Below are 22,423 nucleotides of genomic sequence, written 5' to 3'. Positions count from 1 at the left end.
CAAAATATCTCAAAAGTTACCTGTAAACTTTGCCAAAACATTTAAAAACTACTTTTGTAATACAACGTTGGGTATTTTTAAGTGTTAATAATCGATCAAATTGAAGACGGGTCTGTTTTCAATACAGAACAACAACAAACTGACGCTACTTTTCTAGTCTTGCCCAACTCTCAACAGTGTTACACTGTTTCAAGATGGCTGTACTTCTTCATTTCACAAAGGAATAACCTCAACCATTTTCCAAAGACTGGTGACATCCCGTGGAAGCGGTAGGAACTGCAAACAATTGGTTTTAAAATCCAGTTCCCCAATGAAATCTCATTGAATAGACAGTGACCTAAAAAAAAATGTCCTGAATGGTTAGTCCTCGGGGGTTTTGCCTGCTACGTAAGTTCTGTTATACCCACAGACATGATTCAAACAGTATTAGAAACGTGAGTGTGTTCTATCCAAATATACTAATAATATGCACATCTTATATTCTTGGCATGAGTAGCAGGAAGCTGAAATTGGGCACGCTATTTATCCAAAAGTGAAAATGCTGCCGCCTATCACAGAGGTTTCTAAAGGAGGTATATGTCTCATTTTTGCATTGTAACTTCAGACAATGTCCTTAATATATCTGCTGTAATAGTGTAATGACGTTTCACAATATGTTATCCCACCCAAAAAAATATTGGGCACACACAGAAATGCACTTGAATGGTGCAGCCTTCTTATATTGTCAAAAAGCATCTATTGTTGTCAAATTGACTGGGCCAAGCGTCAAACATATAGAAATAGCCCCCAGTCAATTTGACAACAAAAGATGTTCCTTCCCAGGGCCCATGTCCGGCCATGCACGGCCAGTCATTGTAAAACTCATTGCATGCTATTTCTATCTCACTCGAGTTGTGGGGTCCTTGAATAACTTGCCATCACAAAAGGGCGTCCCCGGGCCCCGAAAGGTTTGAGAACCCATGACATAGAGAATGTAGTGAGCTTATGGTACGTTCTTAACTCTGTTTCCACTCACCCCACAGAGATCCAAGCCGTCAAGCTGAGCACAACTGTGCATCCGGGTCATGGCACTACTGTTACCCGGGTCAGTGTGCTGCTAACAGCTTAGCTTCCTCCACTGTTCCGACTCAGGAATACTGGGCTCGAACCAGTGATCCTCTGCTTCGCAATGCACATGACCTCGCTCCCTCTGATAACGTTGTAACTTGTTGAGCCACCCAAATGGTAACAATTGGATGGCTCCATCCTTGACTTTCCAAGCTAGCTGTGGAGTTCTTAACTGTTACACTAACATCACTTTTCATGAGATTTTGGATCTTAATTTGAGAGATAGCATTGCAGGAAATGCAAACGTGTAGTTTATTCAAGGCTTAAAAAGGTTTATTAAGTTTGTGTTTTCCACTTTAAAATGTCAAACTTGATTTGCCCTAACGAAAAATGTCCATTAATTATAATTCACATTTCCTGTTGCTGCAGAATTATTTTCCTGCTGTAGCAAATTGGCTCAAATTAAGATCCTACATCTGTACCGACGTTTCAGACATGGCCTTAAAATTACAAAGCAATCAACAGAAGAGACAAGTCACTTTCTTTGAGGCCTAATAATGACTGAGCTGGAAAACTAGCATATCAATATAATTTCAAAGCCACCGACAGCCTCTGATGTGGGCAATATGCTTCTGTCATGGCCAACATGAGAGTGGAATTTTTTCACAGTTGGATTTTCTTGGAAGAAAAAGATCAAATTTGTATATATATCCCACAGTCATACATTTCTATACTAGCCACACATATAGCCAGAGGGAGAGAAGATCTGTTTCTTTTATGTTTTCTAAACCGATTAATCGAATCAGAGTTTACGCAGTTTGTCACACCCTGACCTTAGAGAGCCTTTTTATGTCTCTATTTGGTTTGGTCAAAGTGTGATTTGGGTGGGCATTCTATGTTCTGATATCTATGTTTTGTGTTTCTATGTTTTGGCCGGGTATGGTTCTCAATCAGGGACAGCTGTCTATCGTTGTCTCTGATTGGGATTCATACTTAGGCAGCCCTTTTCCCTTTTGTTATTGAGGGAGGTTATCTTTGTTTGTGGCACTATAGCCCTTGTAAGCGTCACGGTCGTGTCTTTGTTTCTTGTTTTGTTGGCGTCATTTATATAAATAAAGTAACGCACGCTTACAACGATGCGCTTTGGTCCACTTCTTCTTCAGACGGTCGTGACACATTCTTTCAAATACATTATGAGAACATGAGACTGAGGCAGGGACTTCCTCCATCGACAGGCTCACAGAATCGTATAAAACACTTACTAATGCACCATGTTGTCCGTTTCATGCCATGGGGTTGTCAGTCGTTGGATTCCTGGACAGAAGGAGGAAATCTGGATATAGAGAGTTAACTCGTTTGGGGAAAACCAAATGAATAAGAGGCATGATCAAAATAAGTGTAGTGTATCAAAAGCAATTATCATTGGGCCCCACGCGGAAATCCTGTTCAGTCCCTTCAGCATCGGTCGTCGATACATGATGGCCATAGCCGCTTGCATGCTTCAGCTGAAAAATCTCTTTAAAGCTCAGACAAGGCCTCGCCTGTTCCGTTTCGTGAGGATAAAATTGAAGAAATCAGCCCCACTGCTTATTCACAAAATCGTCATTTGATTCGAAGCTGACCCCTCGCATGGGAAATACAGTCAGGCCCTTCAAATTATTATTATCAAATAGGTCATAGTCCAGAAGCTGTTTTTCTTCTGGAAGTTTGGGGTGGATAAATTGAGGGAACTGTCACTCATAAATGACAAAAACACCACATCAACGCTTACCTACAATAATGACCAAAGGGCTTTCACATGCCAGTCATGTTTGTAGGGATTTCAGATGCTATTTCATTAGGTTTTTAACAAGGAGATCGGATCACAGAACTCGGTTTTTATTTTATGAACAATAGAATAGTGAGAACTGGGCAGTTACAGAGAGAGACCGACAGTAGAGATGTAATCTAGAGTCTGCAGCGCAACCACTAGGCCAGGCTGAGGCACTGCCATTTCCTTGATTCCTGAGATAAACCAACTTTGAGGGATTGGGGTAGGAAATTAGGCCGGCCTCCCGTTGACCTCTAAAAATGTAACCTCATCAGAGCTGAGGCAACGGAGCTGCATTTCTAAGCATTAGACAGCTGAGCATCAGCTCAGACTATTAAACTGACTATTAAATTATCAATTAATGCCAAAGGTTTTTACAAAGACAAGTCTTCAGGAGCCCTTTAACATTTAAATGATGATCAATGATCTGTCAAGGGTGAAGAAGTGCCCCTTTAGTTGATTATGGTAATTGAAGCTGCACTTAATTTTGTAGAATATTGGCCTGTTGGAATCTACAACTCCCTACTTACATTGCACAGTTCGGGCATGATCTGATTTATCTCTAGAGAAACTGCGCATCGAGCCCACAAAAAGTGAAAAATAACCGACATTTTGGGTAGGAAGTCAGATAAGAGGCATGGCCTTTATTGACCTCCATCATCATAACAGACTAGAGGTGAATGAGTTGCACTGATTAGCATTAGACAGCTGAACATGATTTTATGACTAAACATTTAAATTAATGTCAAAGAATGGCGCTGGAATGTATAACATCCATTTTACGGAATCCTGGCCCATTCTGCTATTTTTTTTTTTTTTTTTTTTGGGGGGTTGGCGCTAATCTTAACTTTTTTTGTACATAATGTTTCCACGATCGTTTCCTATGACCGAAAAGAGCTTCTGGACATCAGAACAGCGATGACTAACCTTAATTTGGTTGAAGATTTCTACTTCAATTAGTCAGCCGCACAGGACATACTGCTCACCCCGGACCAGGCACTAATCCCCGGCACTCAGAAGAGAAAGATGGCGATAGAGGCCAATGTGCGAGTACCCTGATAAAACTACAGCGGAGAGTAAATAATCTGCCTCTACCCTCTGTTCTATTGGGAATGCACATTCACTGGAGAATAGTGCTGAGAGATTAACCAAAATGTTGGTTAGTTATGCCAAAGAGGGTGGTGTGTGTCCTTGTTAACAACAGCTGGTGCGCGACCTCTAATATTAAGGAAGTGTCAAGGTTCTGCTCGCCTGATGATAAAATGTAGATCAGGGGTACTCAACTCTAACCCTACGAGGTCCGGAGCCTGTATGTTTTCTGTTCTACCTGATAATTAATTCCACACACCTCGTGACACAGGTCTAAATCAGTCCCCGATTAGAGGTGAACAATGACAAAAAGTTAGTGGATCTGGCTTCGAGGTCCAGAGTTGAGTTTGAGGGCTGTAGACCACACTATTTACCAAAATAGTTTATCTATATTTACCACTACAAACCTATGCTGGCACTAAGACCACATTCAACAAGCTGTGTAAGGCCATAAGCAAACAAAAGGCTCACCCAGAGGCAGAAGAAATCTGTCTTACCTCATTTCTACCAGCATGTCACCTGTGCAACGAGAGGCGAAAAAAAAACTATACAACACCTTTACTCCACACACAGAGACGTATACAAAGCTCTCCCTCCCCCTCCATTTGGAAAATCTGACCATAACACTATCCTCCTGATTCCTACTTACAAGAAGAAAATAAATCTAACAGGAAGTACCTGTGACGCGTTCAATACTGAAATGTTCTGATAAAGCAGATGCTAAGCTACATGAATGCTTCACTAGCACAGACTGGGATATGTTCTGGGATTCATCAGATGGCATTGAGGAGTTCACCACATCAGTCACTGGCTTCATTAATAAGTGTATACAATGACAATGCCCCCACAGTGACTGTATGTACATATCCTAACTAGAAGCCATGGATTACAAGCAACATGCGCACTGAGCTCAAGGCTAGAGCTGCTGCTTTCATGGAGCTGGGCACTAACCCGGACGCTGATGAGAAATCGCTCTATGCTCTCCGACAAACCATCAAACAGGCAAAATGTCAATACAGGACTAAGTAAGAATCCTACTATTCCATGTAGCACTCACATCTGTAACCATGAAATACTTTGAACGGCTGGTCATGGCTCACTCACATCAACACCATCATCCCAGACCCCGCTCCAACAGATCCACAGATGACGCAGTCTCTATTGCAATCCACACTGCCCTTTCCCACTTGAACAAAACTAACATCGATGTGAGAATATTGTTCATTGACCACAGCTCAGCACCATATTCAACACCATAGTGCCCTACAAGCTCATCACTAAGCTAAAGACCCTGGGACTAAACACCTCCCTCTGCAACTGGATCATGAACTTCCTGATGCGACGCCCCCAGGTGGTGAGGGTAGGCAACAACACATCTGCCGCGCTGACCCTCAACATTGGGGCTCCTCAGGGGTGCGTGATTAGTCCCCTCCTGTACTCCCTGTTCACGACTCCAACACCATCAATACGTTTCCCGACGACACAATGGTGGTAGGCCTGATCACCAACAACGATGAGACAGCCTATAGGGAGAAGGTCAGAGACCTAGTAGTGTGGTGCCAGGACAACAACTTGTCCCTCAATGTCAGTAAGACAAAGGAGCTGATCATGGACTACAGGAAGCAGGCCCCCATTTACATCGAAGGGGCTGTAGCGGAGAAGGTCAAGAGTTTCAAGTTCCTTGGTGTCCGCATCACTAAGGATCTATCATGGTCCAAACACACCAACACAGTCATGAAGAGGGCAGGACAATGCCTCTTCCCCCTCAGGAGGCAGAAATGATTTGATATGGGCCCTCAGATCCTCAAAAAGTTTAACAGCTGCACCATTGAGATGGTCGTGCGGACGGCATACTACATCACTGGGGCCAAGCTCCCTACCATCCAGGACCTCTATACCAGGCGGTGTCAGAGGATGGACCTAAAGATTGTCAAATACTTCAGTGCCCCAAGTCATAGACTGTTCTCTCTGCTACCACACGGCAAGTGGTGCCGATGCACCAAGTCTGGAACCAACAGGCTCCTGAACAGCTTCTACCCCGAGGCCATAAGACCGCCAAAATAGTTAAATACTGTAGTTAACCAAATAGGTACCAGGACTATCGGCATTGACCCTTTTTGCACTAACTTGTTTGACTCATCACATATGCTGCTGGTACTGTTTATTATCTGTCACTTTATTCATAGTTATATGTTCATATCTACCCAATTACCTCGTACCCCTGCACAAGGTATTGGTATCCCTTGTATATTGTGTATCTTATTACGTGTTTTACTTTTCTATTATTTCTCTATTTACTTTCTCTCTGCATTGTTGAGAAAGTCCTGTGAGTAACCAATTCACTGTTAGTTCACACCTGTTGTTTACGAAGCATGTGACCATTTTTTAAAATTTGAGTTTATTTCAAAAAGGTGCTCCTTTAAGGTTGTCCTGTTGATCAATGATCTGTCATGTGTAGAGATTAAACCAGGTTCCAGGACATCATTGTAAAAAATACCTTGTTCAAACTTGACTGCCTGGATAAATAAAAGGTAAACAACAAAAAAAAAATTAAAGTGTGAATGCAGCTGACAACAAATAGAAAACACAACTTAACACAGAGGGATTTTGTCTAAAAGCCTGGCACAATGAACAATGAGACACTATTCTTCCCACTCGCTGCTGTTACCTCCCAGCTACCGATTCCTCTCGTTGTCATGTCCCTCAAAGGATGATGAAGGAGAAACATTCTGAAAAACAAACAACTGATGTTTCCCCTCTTAAATACACCTGGGGGCTGAGGCGTTGTTGGCCTTGTGACATACAGTACCTGTGGCATGAGGGATTTGGCAACCAGGTAGGCTTCCTCAGCTTCCTTGAACTTGTTCAGGTTTTTGTAGGTCCTCCCCACATTCATATGGGCTCAGATGTCATCTGCAGGGACATGCCACATGAGAATGCACATGGGTTTATTTATGACAACTTGGCAGGGATATCAAGACTGAATCGGGTTTAGGGATTAGTAGTACTGTACATGCCCATGCAGTCAGGTCAGGTGGTGGTTTGGCTGAACAGTATATCTGAACTGAGCTAATCTGAGGGAGTTTAGAGGAACATTGTATGTGTGCCAATTGCCACCCTATTTCCAATATAGGGCACTACTTTTGGGACGCATCATTTCAATAGGACCACACAATACACAGCACAGCTCTACAATGGTGTAGTGATGGAGAAACAAATCTTTACAGTTAAGTATCACAACATTATTCTTAGACAATATTATTTGGATATTTGACTCCATATACACACACACACACACACACACACACACACACACACACACACACACACACACACACACACACACACACACACACACACACACACACACACACACACACACACACACACACACACACACACACACACACACACACACAGTTGAAGTCGGAAGTTTACATACACCTTAGCCAAATACATTTCAACTCTGTACCCCACACAGGTCCCTCAGTCAGTCAAGCAGTGAATTTCAAAAACAGATTCAACCACAAAGACCAGGGAGGTTTTCCAATGAGTCAAAGGGAACCTATAGGTGGATGTATCCATAAATTAGATATCCCTTTGAGCATGGTGAAGTTATGAAATACACTTTGGATGGTGTACTGTATCAATACACCCAATCACTACAAAGACACAGGCATCTTTCCTAACTCAGTTGCCGGAGAGGAAGGAAACCACTCAGCGATTTCACCATGAAGCCAATGGTGACTGTAAAACAGTTAGAGTTTAATGACTGTAATATGAGAAAACAGGATGGATCAACAACATTGTAGTTACTCCACGATACTAACGTAATTGACAGAGTGAAAAGAAGTAAGCTTGTACAGAATTTTTAAAAAATATTCCAAAACATGCATCCTGTTTGCAACAAGGCACTAGAGTAAAACTGCAAAAATGTGGCAAACAAATTAACTATATATCCTGAATACAAAGTGTTATGTTTGTGGCAAATCCAACACAACACGTTATTGAATACTACTCATATTTTCAAGCACGGTGGTGGCTGCATCATGTTATGGGTATGCTTGTCATCGTCAAGGACTAAGGAGTTTTTTGGGGGATAAAAATAAACGGAATAGAGTTAAGCACAGACAAAATCCTAGAGGAAAATCTGGTTCAGTCTGCTTTCCAACAGACACTGGGAGACAAATTCACCTTTCAGCAGGAAAATAACCTAAAACACAAGACCAAATATACAATAGAGTTGCTTACCAAGTCGACATTGAATGTTCCTGAGTGGCCTAGTTAGATTTTCAAGCCAACTTAAGTTAGCCATTTTCAAGTTTCGCCATAGAGTTATCTACCAATGATCAACAACCAACTTGACAGAGCATGAATACTTTTTAAAAGAATGTGCAAATATTGTACAATCCAGGTGTGCAAAGCCTTTAGACTCACAGCTGTAATCGCTGCCAAAGGTGATTCTAACATAGCAAGGGTGTGAATACTTAAACAAATGAGATATTCCTGCATTTAATTTTCAATAAATGTGCAAACATTTCTAAAAACATCTTTTCACGATGTCATTATGGGGTATTGTGTGTAGATGGGTGAGAAAAACATATTTAATCAAGTTATAATTCAGGCTGTAACAACAAAATGTGGAATAAGTCAAGGGGTATGAATGATTTCTGAATTCACTGTAAGTTGACCTAAGAGTTGTGCAAAGTTGGTAGAATCATATTTAAAATGATGTGTGAAGACATACAGTGCCGTGAAAAAGTATTTGCCCCATTACGGACTTTCTCTATTTTCTGTCAAGATGGCACCGGAGAACAAGGCTAACCAATTGTGGATTTATGCGTGTTTTGTTTGCGTTGTTTGTAACTTATTTTTAAAAACGTATTTTGTACATAATGTTGCTGCTACTGTTTCTTATGACTGAAAATAACTTCTGGACATCAGAACTGCGATTACTCACCACGGACTGGCAGAATCCCTTTTTTCCTTTAACGAGGCCGACGTGAATAATAGATTGCTTTCCCAGGGAGGGGCCCAGATCCCCGTCATTTGCGTGAAGTGAAGGCAGAGAAAAAGGGGCCAGAGGGGGGACTGCCTCCCTGAGAATTCGTAGGTGATTGAATAAACCCCCACAACCTTCCATTCTGCTAGCAAACATGCAATCTTTGGAAAATAAAATTGATGACCTACGCGGAAGATTAAACTACCAACGGAACATTCAAAACTGTAATATTTTATGCTTCACGGAGTCGTGAATGAACAACGACATTATCAACATATGGCTGGTTATAGACTGTATCGACAGAACAGTGGCGTCTGATAAGACGAGGGGCGGCGGACTATGTATTTTTGTAAATAACAGCTGGTGCTCGATATCTAAAGAAGTCTCGAGGTTTTGCTCGGCTGAGGTAATCATGATAAGCTGTGGACCACACTATCTACCGAGAGAGTTTATCTGTATTTGTCGTAGCTGCCGACATACCACCACAGACTGATGCTGGCACTAAGACCGCAATGAATGAGCTGTATTTCGGCATAAGCAAACAGGAAAATGCTCACCCAGAGGGGGCGATCCTAGTAACCGGGGACTTTAATGCAGGGAAACATAAATCGGTCTTATCACATTTCCATCAGCATGTTAAATGTGCAACCAGACGGAAAAGAACTCTGGACCACTTTTACTTTACTTTTACTTTACACAGAGATGCATACAAAGCTCTCCCTCGCCCCCCATTTGGCAAATCTGACCATAATTCTATCCTCCTGATTCCTGCTTACAAGCACAAATCAAAGCAGGAAGCACCAGTGATTTGATCAATAGAAAAGTGGTCAGATGAAGCAGATGGTAAGCTACAGGACTGTTTTGCAAGCACAGACTGGAATATGTTCCGGAATTCCTCCGATGGCATTGAGGAGTACACCACGGCAGTCACTGGCTTCATCAATAAGTGCATCAATGACGTCGTCCCCACAGTGACCGTAATTACATACCCAAACCAGAAGCAATGGATTACAGGCAACATCCGCATTGAGCCAAAGGCTAGAGCAGCCGCTTTCAAGGAGCGGGACTCTAACCCGGATGCTTAGAAAAAAACCCCGCTATGCCCTCTGACGAACCATCAAATAGGCAAAGCATCAATATAGGACTAAGATCGAATCATACTACACCGGCTCTGACGCTCGTCGGATTTCGAAAGGCTTGCAAACCATTAGAGGGAAACACAGCCGAGAGCTGCCCAGTGACACGAGCCTACCAGACGAGCTTAACAACTTCTATGCTCGCTTTGAGAAAAATAACACTGAAACATGCGTAAGACCTTTAAACAGGTCAACATTCACAAGGCCGCAGGGCCAGGCGGATTACCGTGATGTGTACTGCGAGCATGCGCTGACCAACTGACAAGTGTCCACACAGACATTTTCAACCTCTCCCTGTCCGACTCTGTAATACCAACATGTTTAAACCACCAAAGTCCCTGTGCCCAAGAACGCTAAAGTAACCTGCCTAATTGACTACCGACCCATAGCACTCATGACTGTAGCCATGAAGTGCTTTGAAAGGCTGGTAATGGCTCACATCAACCCCATTATCCCAGAAACCCTAGACCCACTGCAATTTGCATACCACCTTAATTAACAGATCCACAGATGATGCAATCTCTATTGCACTCCACACTACCTACCCTTTCCCACCTTGACAAAAGGAACACCTATGTGAGAATGCTATTCATTGGCTACAGCTCCGCGTTCATCACCATAGTGCCCTCAAAGCTCATCAATAAGCTAAGGACCCTGGGACTAAACACCTCCCTCTGCAATTGGATCCTGGACTTCCTGACAGGCTGCCCCCAGGTGGTATGGGTAGGTAACATCCGCCACACTGATCCTCAACACAGGGGCCCCTCAGGGGTGCATGTTCAGTGGAGCAGGTTGAGAGCTTCATGTTCCTTGGTGTCCACATCAACAATCGAACATGGGCGAAGCATGTATACACAACTCTCTGTTGTTATCATATACAGTTTGCATCGTCACATTAATAACTCAACCTACAGGTACATATTACCTCAATTAACCGGTGCCCCCGCACATTGACTCTGTACCGGTACCCCACTGTGTATAGTCTCACTATTGTTCATTTACTGCTGCTCTTTAATTACTTGTTACTTTTATTTCATATTCTTACTCATATTTTTAACTGCATTGTTGACTAGGGGCTTGTAAGCAAGTATTTCACTGTAAGGTCTACCTGTTGTATTCGGCACATGTGACTAATACAATTTGATTTGATTCATGCTTGAAAACCCACAAACGTTGGAGTTAAAGCAGTTCTGCATGGAAGAGTGGGCCAAAATTTCTCCAGTGACATGAGAGACTGATCAACAACTACAGTAAGTGTTTGGTTGGAGTCATTGCTGCTAAGGGTGACACAACCATCTGAGTGTAGGGTGGCAATTACTTTTTTCACAAAGGGGCATTGGGTGTTGCATAACTTTGTTTATTAAATAAGTATGCAATTGATGTGTTATTTGTTCACTCAGGTTCCCTTTATCTAATATTAGGTTTTGGGTGAATATCTAATAACATTCAGTAGAAAAAAAATATGCAAAAGTAGAAATAATTAGAAAGGTGTGACGACCGTCGTTTGAATGAGACCAAGATGCAGAGAGGTGGGTTACTCATATTCTTTAATGATAACCAGGAAAAACAAGAAAGAGAAAACCAACGAAACGTACAGCCTTGTAGGGCTCAACAGCAACAATACAAGAACAAGAACAAGATCCCACAACATAGGTGGGAAAAAATGGCTACCTAAGTATTATTCCCAATCAGAGACAACAATAGACAGCTGCCTCTGATTGGGAACCACACTCGGCCAAACACAAAGAAATACAACACAGAGAATGCCCACCCAAACCAAATAGACATAAAAAGGCTCTCTAATGTCAGGGCGTGACAGTACACCCCCAAAGGTGCGGACTCCGGCCGCAAAACCTGAACCTATAGGGGAGGGTCCGGGTGGGCATCTATCCTCGGTGGCGGCTCTGGTCCCGCTCCACCTCTGGCTCCCCCCACTTTGGTGGCGCCTCTGGTGCAGGGACCCTCGTCATGGACCGTCGCTGGAGGCCCCGTGCCGTGGACCGTCGCTGGAGGCCCCGTGCCGTGGACCGTCGCTGGAGGCCCCGTGCCGTGGACATTCGCTGGAGGCTTTGTTCTTGGAGCTGGCACAGGATATACTGGGCCGTGGAGACGCACTGGAGGTTTGGAGCGCAGAGCTGGCACAACCCGTCCTGGCTGGATGCTCACACTAGCCCGGCAACTGCGGTGCGTTGGCACAGGACACACTGGGCTGTGGAGACTCACCGGAGACACAGTGAGCAGAGCCGGCGCAGGATATCCTGGACCGAAGAGACGCACCGTAGGACAGGATTGCTGAGCCGGCACAATCCGTCCTGGCTGAATGCCCACTCTAACTCGACAAATGTGAGGAGCTGGAATGTAGCGCACCGGGCTGTGCATGCGCACCGGAGACACACTGCACAAAGTCGCATAACATGGGTCCTGACTAGTCACACTCTCCTCACGGTAAGCACGGGGAGTTGGCTCAGGTCTATAACCTGACTCCGCCAATCTCCCCATGTGCTCCCCCTAAAACATTTTTATAATTATAAAAAAATCCCTATTACTAGGCTATTCAAAATCAAATACAAATTCACTATAGTAGTCCAACTCTGTAAGCTGCCCTGCACAATCAATGAACCAACAGCATTGCCTAGGACTATACGTTCTCTCCCAGACTCATGAATATAAAGAAAGAAAGAAATTACAACTGAATGTGTTTAGCTTAAAAAAAATGGTTAAACATTTTTTTGTGGGGGGTAACAACGGACGATAAGAACAATCGGAGAGTTTATTTTAAATGAGGCCAAGGTTGAGGAGATCAGGATGGCATGCTTTCAGGGCACAGGTGAAGTGTGTATTCAGATTCCCAGTCCCAGTTTCTGTTGAAGGTCTTGACTGTGTGTGTGGTGAGGAGCACTCCGATCATCAGCCAGGAAATTGACTTTATGTGTCTGGTCAATAAAGGGAAAAAGTAAAAAGACGCATTTTGATTCTGTTAAAAGACTGTAAATCACCCAAATAATACCCCCCAAATTGATAATGCTGTCTAGTTCGTACAATTTTGTTTGAAATTGTGGCTGATGAGAGACACTGAGGGCTCGTTTCCTGGACACAGATTAAAGGTCAGTTTTTCTTGTTTTGTATCATATTATACAACAGCTGACGAAACTAACACTGTAAAAGTGTGACAAAATTTGACAGGGGCCGTGTGAGTTTCGAAATCTGCCGAGCAGAAATTTCAATAAGAAGCATTTTAGAGCTGTGCTTACAAAACGCAGCAAGATACTTCGTATGAATTGGATTTAATTCGGTATTATCGCGGCCACCGTTTGATCAGTGTTATTTCCTGATAGTTGCTGGAATCTACAAAGGACCTTATAATTAGCCTGTTTGCATGGGCGGGAGTTTCGGCTTGCCTAATGACATCACCAGGCGGAAAATGAGTTAATACGCTGAATATACCTTCTTTAACATGTCTCCTTCCCTTCATCTACACTGATTAAAGTGGATTTTACAAGTAACATCAATTAGGTATCATAGCTTTCACCTGGTCAGTCTATGTCATGGAAAGAGCAGGTATTCTTAATGTTTTGTGTACTCAGTGTAGACGAATAACAAAGGTTCCAAACCTCTCTGCCAATAGCATCCCATTCAGACCACTCCCAGACAGTTGCAGCTAAATTCTTGGCAGATAATGTTTTTCCACAACTATTACAGTAACTTCATTGTTACCCAGAAATGATTTGATATTGATATACAGCACAAACAAGTGCATTGGGTCTTTAAGCCTCGTCTTGGATAATTGAAAGTGCTTCTTAGTCCAAGACTAAGTTTATTATCAGTTTCCGGTATACCGCCCCAGAGAGTGGTGCATTGTTAAAGTGCTTATTTTATGCTTTGGAGATGTTTAATACCCCATTACACCCTATGGGCGTTTGTGTTGGAAGGGTACTACTCACTCCAAATGGTCCCAGATGCATTTGTGTTGTCTTTACAACAATGACCAAAGACAACACAAACAGATCTGGGACCAAGCTAACTACTGTACTACCCACCCTTTGGGAGGGGGGGACAATCCTGAAGCCGTGTGCCACGAGAACACAGAATCTCATACTGGGGACATAGAGCACCTTTTCTGCTACCACGAAGCCCACGGGGAAGAAGAGGTTAGAGGCTGAGTGAAGGGGAGCAAGATCAAAGAGAGGGCCTGGAGAAAAAGGGGAAGGAAGGGGGGGGAGTAGGGAACAAAATACAAATAAGAACACAATGAAAGGCATGATGAACATAAGCCTCCTTGAATACACTTATCCTGCGAATTACTGAAATGCTCATTTTGAACGGAAGAGTGCATTGGGCACAGAGGCATGGGTTCACATACGCAGTGAACAAAACATTAGGAACACCTTCCTAATATTGAGTTGCACCCCCCTTTGACCTGAGAACAATTCATAGGGGCATGGACTCTACAAGGTGTCAAAAGTGTTCCACAGGGATGCTGGACCATGTTGACTCCACACTTGTTCCAAGATTGCTGGATGTCCTTTGTTTGGTGGACCATTCTTGATACACACGGGAAACTGTTGAGTGTGAAAACCCCAGCAGCGTTGCAGTTGTTGACACACTCAGACAGGTGCGCCTGACACCTACTACCATAGCCCGTTCAAAGGCACTTAAATATTTTGTCTTGCCCATTCATCCTCTGAATGACACACATACGCAATCCATGTTACAATTGTCTCGGGGCTTAAAAATAACAATATAATATAAATATGCCTCCATCTACACGGATTGAAGTGGATTTAACAGGTGGCATAGCATAAGGGATCATAGCTTTCACCTGGTCAGTCTGTTATGGAAAGAGTTTTGAACACTCATTGATTTAGCTGTTGGGACTCATACTCAGTACACACACTATCAGTTGAACACTTTACATTACATGTTAGCATACATACATACATGCATACATACAAGGCAAGCTAGAGTTTTCCCAACTATATGTTATAGTTCGTTATAAGTGACCATTTCAGGTTGATCGGAGGACACCAACACAAGCATGTTAGAAGAGTTACTTATCAGTTCACACACCATATCAGCAGAGCACTCTCCCTTGCATTACCAGTCAGCATATCTACATGATAGATTAAAGAGATCCCTTTTGTATACTTTTTAGACAGCAGTTCTGAAACTAGCGCTCCCGAGCCAAAAGTGGTCCCTGAAGATTGAGCACCATGTTACATATGTGCAGATACAGTATGTGCCCCACGGCATTGCTCTCTCCCGCTCTGCTGTGTGTGCCCCTTTGCTAGACGTCACTCAAATGGCGAGGGGCTGAAGCTCACTGGTACAACTCGAATTGATATGGGGCCGGCGCGCACGGGGGAAAATTAAGGAGAAATGGCGCAGCACAGCTTCCAGAAAAACAGTCACCTTCAAACTAGGGATTTCGTGGCTAATTGAGGTAAGACTTATTCTGCTTATCGATGCATGTATGAACTTCATTGACACATCCAGCCCAAAGCGGAAGGATTAACAGATCATTAGTAGTCAAAAAAGTTCCCTGAGTACGTCTATAAGCAAGGTCAAATTTGCCTGGCATGCATGTCACTCTCACTTCCTTATCTTTTATTTGTTATGAATACAGAATCATTTTCATTGGAAACCTAGGAGATGTTTTAACGCTTTGTGCTGCTTGTGAACTAGGGGGAAAACAATGGGCACAGAGAAACACTTGGCAGGGAATGCAATGCATATTATGTTACTTTAATTGCCTCACGCCCTCAAGAAAGGAAGAAGAAATGTGGTCCTCTGTAGTGCATGGTGCTTGCAACGCCAGGAAAGTGGACAAAACGCCAGGACAAAATGCCTAAGCCTAGAGGTACTAGCCTAGAGGAATAGGTGTGCAGTATGCAATTCAATGACTGACTGCCAAGTTCGAAGTTTTAATGTCACTTGCATAAGTACAGTGAAATGCCTTTCTTGCAAGCTCTTAACCCAACAATGCAGTAATCCAATGACTGAATGTCATATTGAGTTCAGCAGTTTAAAAGTGAGATTGTGTGACTGTGAAATTCAGCAGTGCGTTATGTTAAATGGTTAGCTAACCACAAAATAACCAGGGGTGTCAAACATAAAGTCCACAGGCAGTTTGCCTGCCTGCTTTCTGTTTTATCGTGGCCCCCATTTGAACTCTCAATAACTAGCTTGACAGAGTATTTTAAAATCATATTTCAGATGTACAAAAAGGCAACAAAATGTGGTTTACAATGAAGCAATAGCTTCAGTGGACTCTGAACTTGTCTTGTAGCTATGAGTTATGAATTTGGAGAGGATTAGGCATATATCAGGATAACCTTGTATTGTAAACTGTAAAAGATCAAATGTTACGTTGTGGTACCATTTCAGGCACAGGCTAATGAGGCTGTGTCCTTCATTTACTGTTAACATGTAAGCTTTAGGCTATGCCCTCCCTATAGTTAGGGCTGGGCGACATAGGGCCAAAATATAATATAACCATTTTTTTCCCTCATTTTTGACCGTATGACTGAATTTTCTATTTGGGAATAATAAGTTCTTAATATGTTTTATGAGTAGTGCATGACCCTAGGATGGCAGCAAATTCATTCTAAGTGGCCTTTCTCCATTCTGATTTGTTTTGAACTAGGTCAAACTAGGTCAACGCTGACAGTGACCTACTACAAGGCTACACTTTTAGGGTACACATTGTCTTATGAAGTCAGGATCGCTCTGGTGTACACCTTATGTCACCAACCACGTTGTTTAGATTCAGGTCTGTGTTGTGACACTAGTTAAATCATAAGTCTTTATTGTGTCTGTCTACCAAACCATTCAACTGCCATACATCACTCTACCATCAAAACCCCGTTGACCTAATGGAGAGAAAATACCTAAACACTTTTGTAATTTCAATTAAAAACCTTAAACCCACCGGTTTAGCAGTACTTTCAGACCAAAACTTCACGACGGTCAAAATTATCATATGCATATTTAACAGTAGAAGAGTCGGGCCTTGATGAGTACCAATAGCCACCAGTCTAATAAATCGATTTAACTAGAAAAGCATGGCCTTATTTCCGATGTCATTTAGGTGTGTTTATGAAGTTGTTAGGTAACATTACCAAATGTAAGTAATTGAAAGAACATAACATTATTTTCATTCGTTTGTTACTGTAGGCTATATGTAAAAACGAAAAAAAAAAAACAACAAGTATGAAACAAAAAGCATGTGTATTGAAACACAGTAAAAGCTTATGTTTATAACGACAAAACAAATGGAAATACCCAAACCGCAAGACACGCGGTCAATGAAGAAAATATCAGTAGCCTAAATATCCGTATAGCGTGCTTGTGAACGGTGAAAATCAGCACAAAAAAAACAATAATGGCATTTTAATGAATATAAGTGTCGATATGACAGCGGTCAAAAATAGTCATATTTTCAGTTATTAGACGTTGTTATTTGTGGCCTCGCTCCTGCTTACAGTATTGTGTGCGTCCTCACGCAATAGTAGGATCTCATTTGGTTGTTATCCTTCAACTCACTTGAATGCAACGCTTACCACAAACAAGTCACTTGCAGCCGGATTGGGTGTCCGGTTCTGTTCGAAGTGCATCTGCCAACCTTGCAGCTTCTCCTCCACGAAACCAGTGCACAATTTGGCACGCAAGGAATCTTTACTTGGACCTCGTGTCTCTCACGCAGCCTGTGTGCCAGACTCATGATGAAGTCTCTTCTGGTCTCATGGGTGTTGTTTATGCACTGCTTGAACACACGTGTGCGTTGATAGCAGCCAAGTCGAGCATGTTTGTTGTAAAACACAGCAACAGGCCAGCGGCAAGTTCCTCCTTTCAGTCTTGGTCCCATTGTAAATTATGCACGCTCACTGTGTAGCTTACTCCAAGTCGGCCTAGAGTAGACTAATGAAACGGCGTGGACTGGTTTTGGGTACAATGTTTTGAGATTATAATTAGAATAGATTAATACAATAGGCCTGAATACAATGGCCGCCCTGTTCTTCATTCACAATTGATGATTACATAATTATGCATCGTCCATTTCCCCTCATCGTTTATTTCAACTATCGGAGAAGGAGCGGAGCAGGCTGGGGAAGATCATTCTGAAAAGTGACATGCCCTCCTTAAACTGGTTATAACTCCAGTTCTGTTTAAGAAAAAGCAATATTTTGAAACCGAGACCACCTGCAGAATTTGTACAGGTTTTTTTGTGTGCCAAAAATAGGTTAGTTCAAAACTTTGGAATCTGCTCTTTCTGATAGGGTTTCGCAAACAAAACATCTGGAATGCACGCTACACAGGCCATCAGTCTCGTCATTTTCTATTTGACAATTGATAATATCAAATCAAATTTTATGTCACATACACATGGTTAGCAGATGTTACTGCGAGTGTAGCGAAATGCTTGTGCTTCTAGTTCAGACAATGCAGTAATAACCAACGAGTAATCTAACAATTCCACAACTACTACCTTATACAAACACAAGTGTAAAGGGATAAAGAATATGTACATAAAGATATATGAATGAGTGATGGTACAGAACGGCATAGGCAAGATGCAGTAGATGGTATCGAGTACAGTATATAAACAACGTGGCATAGTTTAAAGTGGCTAGTATACATGTATTACGTAAGATGGCAAGATGCAGTAGATGACAGAGTACAGTATATAAATATGAGATGAGTAATGTAGGGTATGTAAACATTATATTAAGTGGCATTGTTTAAAGTGGCTAGTGATACATTTTTACATCAATTTCCATTATTAAAGTGGCTGGAGTTGAGTCAGTATGTTGGCAGCTGCCACTCAATGTTAGTGGTGGCTGTTTAACAGTCTGAAGGCCTTGAGATAAAAGCTGTTTTTCAGTCTCTCGGTCCCTGCTTTCATGCACCTGTACTGACCTCGCCTTCTGGATGATAGCGGGGTGAACAGGCAGTGGCTCGGGTGGTTGTTGTCCTTGATGATCTTATGGCCTTCCTGTGACATGGGGTGGTGTAGGTGTCCTGGAGGGCAGGTAGTTTGCCCCCGGTGATGCGTTGTGCAGACCTCACTACCTTCTGGAGAGCCTTACTGTTGTTGGCGGAGCAGTTGCCGTACCAGGCGGTGATACAGCCTGACGGGATGCTCTCGATTGTGCATCTGTAGAAGTTTGAGTGCTTTTGGTGACAAACCAAATTTCTTCAGCCTCCTGAGGTTGAAGAGGCGCTGCTGCACCTTCTTCATAACGCTTTCTGTGTGGGTGGACCAATTCAGTTTGTCCGTGATGTGCACGCCGGGGAACTTTAAAAAAACTTTCCACCTTCTCCACCACGATGTGGATAGGGGGGTGCTCCCTCTGCTGTTTTCTGAAGTCCACAATCATCTCCTTTGTTTTGTTGACGTTGAGTGCGTGGTTATTTTCCTGACACCACACTCCGAGGGCCCTCACCTCCTCCCTGTAGGCCCTCGTCGTCATTGGTAATCAAGCCTACCACTAGTGTCGTCCGCAAACTTGATGATTGAGTTGGAGGTGTGCATGGCCACGCAGTCGTGGGTGAACAGGGAACACAGGAGAGGGCTCAGAACGCACCCTTGTGGGGCCCCAGTGTTGGGGATCAGCAGGGTGGAGATGTTGTTACCCACCCTCACCACCTGGGGGCGGCCCATCAGGAAGTCCAGTACCCAGTTGCACAGGGCGGGGTCGAGACCCAGGGTCTTGAGCTTGATGACGAGTTTGGAGGGTACTATGGTGTTAAATGCTGAGCTGTAGTCGATGAACAGCATTCTCACATAGGTATTCCTCTTGTCCAGATGGGTTAGGGCAGTGTGGTTGTGATTGCGTCGTCTGTGGACCTATTGGGGCGGTAAGCAAATTGGAGTGGGTCTAGGGTGTCAGGTAGGGTGGAGGTGATATATGACTAGTATCTCAAAGCACTTCATGATGACGGAAGTGAGTGCTACGGGGCGGTAGTCGTTTAGCTCAGTTACCTTAGCTTTCTTGGGAACAGGAACAATGTTGGCCCTCTTGAAGCATGTGGTAACAGCAGACTGGGATAAGGATTGTCACCCATCAGACCATTATCAATTTAATCTCGTCTTTAAGCCATATCAATAATAATAATATTGTAATGTGAAATTTATTTTAATATAGTTTAGGTTTTGTTTGGACGGGCCAGCTTGGTAGGCAACTGTTGTCTTAGTCAGAAAATACAATATCACCTTATTTTAGTATTACAGTCTATGTGCTTCTGGATCAATCAACACATTTTGTGACTGATTACGATTTGCATTTTGAGTCCTGAGGTTTCTTATTACCTATTTTACCATAATAAATGCATACATTTAGTATTTATTATGGAATATTTACACAATTTGAAATATCAACGGTCAGAATGACTGGCATGGCCATTCTACTAGTTATTGAATTCCAGCGCTCTGAGTGTTAAAGGAGAAAAGTGTAAACCCTTTCTTTCATCAGCTATCAAACTAAATCACTCACTCTACGCTATAGGTGGTCCTCATCGTGAACTATCCAGAGTTATCCTCTCTCCCTATGTATTAACATCATACTATGATATTTACAATGAACAGCATAATTGCGTTTGGCAGCCGCTTCAGAGAGCCCGGTGACGAGCGAATAGTGCTTTTTGAGGTCGCTTTTGGTTCGATTATTGAAAGAATAAATCAGGGAATTCGACTTTTAAACATTAAATGCACTATGAAATAATGATATTCCAATGATTTTAGAGCTTTGCAATGGAAATTCCACAGCCAAAAATGGTAAACATTCAATTGCCAAAAATATTCCACTGTCTCTTTCATGTCACATTGGGTAGGTAGCCTAGACATCAATAGAAAAATAGGAAATTACCAAATATTTCAGATGTGTATATTGCCTAGTTTTTATATAATTAGTTTATTATTTTTAATTCCTTAAAGTAATCATCTCTGCTCAGGCAGTAGCAGCCAACCAGCCAGCCAGCAACTATAACATTAACTCTGTGTAACTGTCTTTGTTCATCCTATTTAGCTAGGCTAGCCTGCCTAAGTATGCTGAAAGCTGTCTGACAAAATAATTGACTAGTTATTCAACGTAGATAAGGCATATTTTCACAAACTCTCTCTATCCCTCTCATCATTGTGTTGTGTACATTCATCTCTCATGTAGTATATGTGGTCTGTGTGTATCTAACCTAACATTGCAGGCATTAAAGTGTATCCGACCCAGAAAAACACTTTTCACTGTCCGAGCCGGAAAGAACAGGCGCAATGGATTATGGTCATTGTAGTTCATTAAAACAGACATTGGTCACATCCCAAAATATACAGGCCCAGGTGCACAACTGAGCAAGTACATTAGTGTGTCTAGTTTGAGAAACAGGCACCTCACAAGTCCTCAACTGGCAGCAAGGACATGTCTAAGTGACCCCAAACTTTGAACGGTAGTGTACAAAATGCCCAAGTGGAGACCTGGATGGTAAGATAAATCAACATAACATTCATGTAAGAAATGTAAAAAATATAGAATGAAAATGATTCTATGATTTTTGTTAATTTATTGGTAAGAATGTTCAAGGATGCAGTTTTGAAATGTAATGTTTAAGAAAACTCTTACTGTATTAGTGTCTCTTACTGTATTTTGCACTGTTCAGGAAAAGCGACTGACTGCGTGTCCATAAAACCAGGGTCCATTCTACTCACTAGAGTCCCTAGAATACAAAACAGGTGAGTAAAAAACAGATAGGTCATACGAAGTGTTGCGGGACTTTGATTTTTAAAATATCACAAAAACCCAAACCCATAACCCTGCTACTTTCAGTCCAAAAACCCAAGTCCAAGATGGAAACAGATTCATTGCGACCAGGGTGGGTTGAAGAAAAGCACTGTAATCACCATGATAACCATTGATAGGCTATAGGTGTAAGTGGGCTGGTGAACTCTAACCTACGGCATCATGATGTTACGAGAATACTGCCTCAAATAAATACACTGCTCAAAAAGAAAAAAGGGAACCCTTAACCAACACAATGTAACTCCAAGTCAATCACACTTCTGTGAAATCAAACTGTCCACTTAGGAAGCAACAATGATTGACAATACATTTCACATGCTGTTGTGCAAATGGAATAAACAACAAGTGGAAATTATAGGCAATTAGCAAGACACCCCCAATAAAGGAGTGGTTCTGCAGGTGGTGACCACAGAACACTTCTCAGTTCCAATGCTTCCTGGCTGATGTTTAGGTCACTTTTGAATGCTGGCAGTGCTTTCACTCTAGTGGTAGCATGAGACGGAGTCTACAACCCACACAAGTGGCTCAGGTAGTGCAGCTCATCCAGGATGGC

At 42.5% G+C, this 22,423-nt stretch overlaps 1 long non-coding RNA gene and 1 pseudogene across 1 annotated transcript; both read right to left on the bottom strand.

Annotated features, from left to right (window-relative positions):
* LOC118400815 (protein O-mannosyl-transferase TMTC3-like) overlaps positions 1-22,423 on the bottom strand; it is a 66,861-nt pseudogene that overhangs the window by 13,746 nt on the left and 30,692 nt on the right.
* Positions 6,326-6,860, bottom strand: LOC118400961 (uncharacterized). The gene is made up of 2 exons (XR_004829146.2): positions 6,756-6,860; positions 6,326-6,675 (listed from the first exon to the last, which is right to left on the bottom strand). It is a non-coding gene; the product is annotated as an uncharacterized LOC118400961 (long non-coding RNA).

Source organism: Oncorhynchus keta, chromosome 22 (genome assembly GCF_023373465.1).
Source record: "Oncorhynchus keta strain PuntledgeMale-10-30-2019 chromosome 22, Oket_V2, whole genome shotgun sequence".
Taxonomy (NCBI): domain Eukaryota; kingdom Metazoa; phylum Chordata; class Actinopteri; order Salmoniformes; family Salmonidae; genus Oncorhynchus; species Oncorhynchus keta.
Note: the sequence above shows the minus strand (reverse complement) of the source record. Positions and strands in the feature narration are given on the sequence as shown.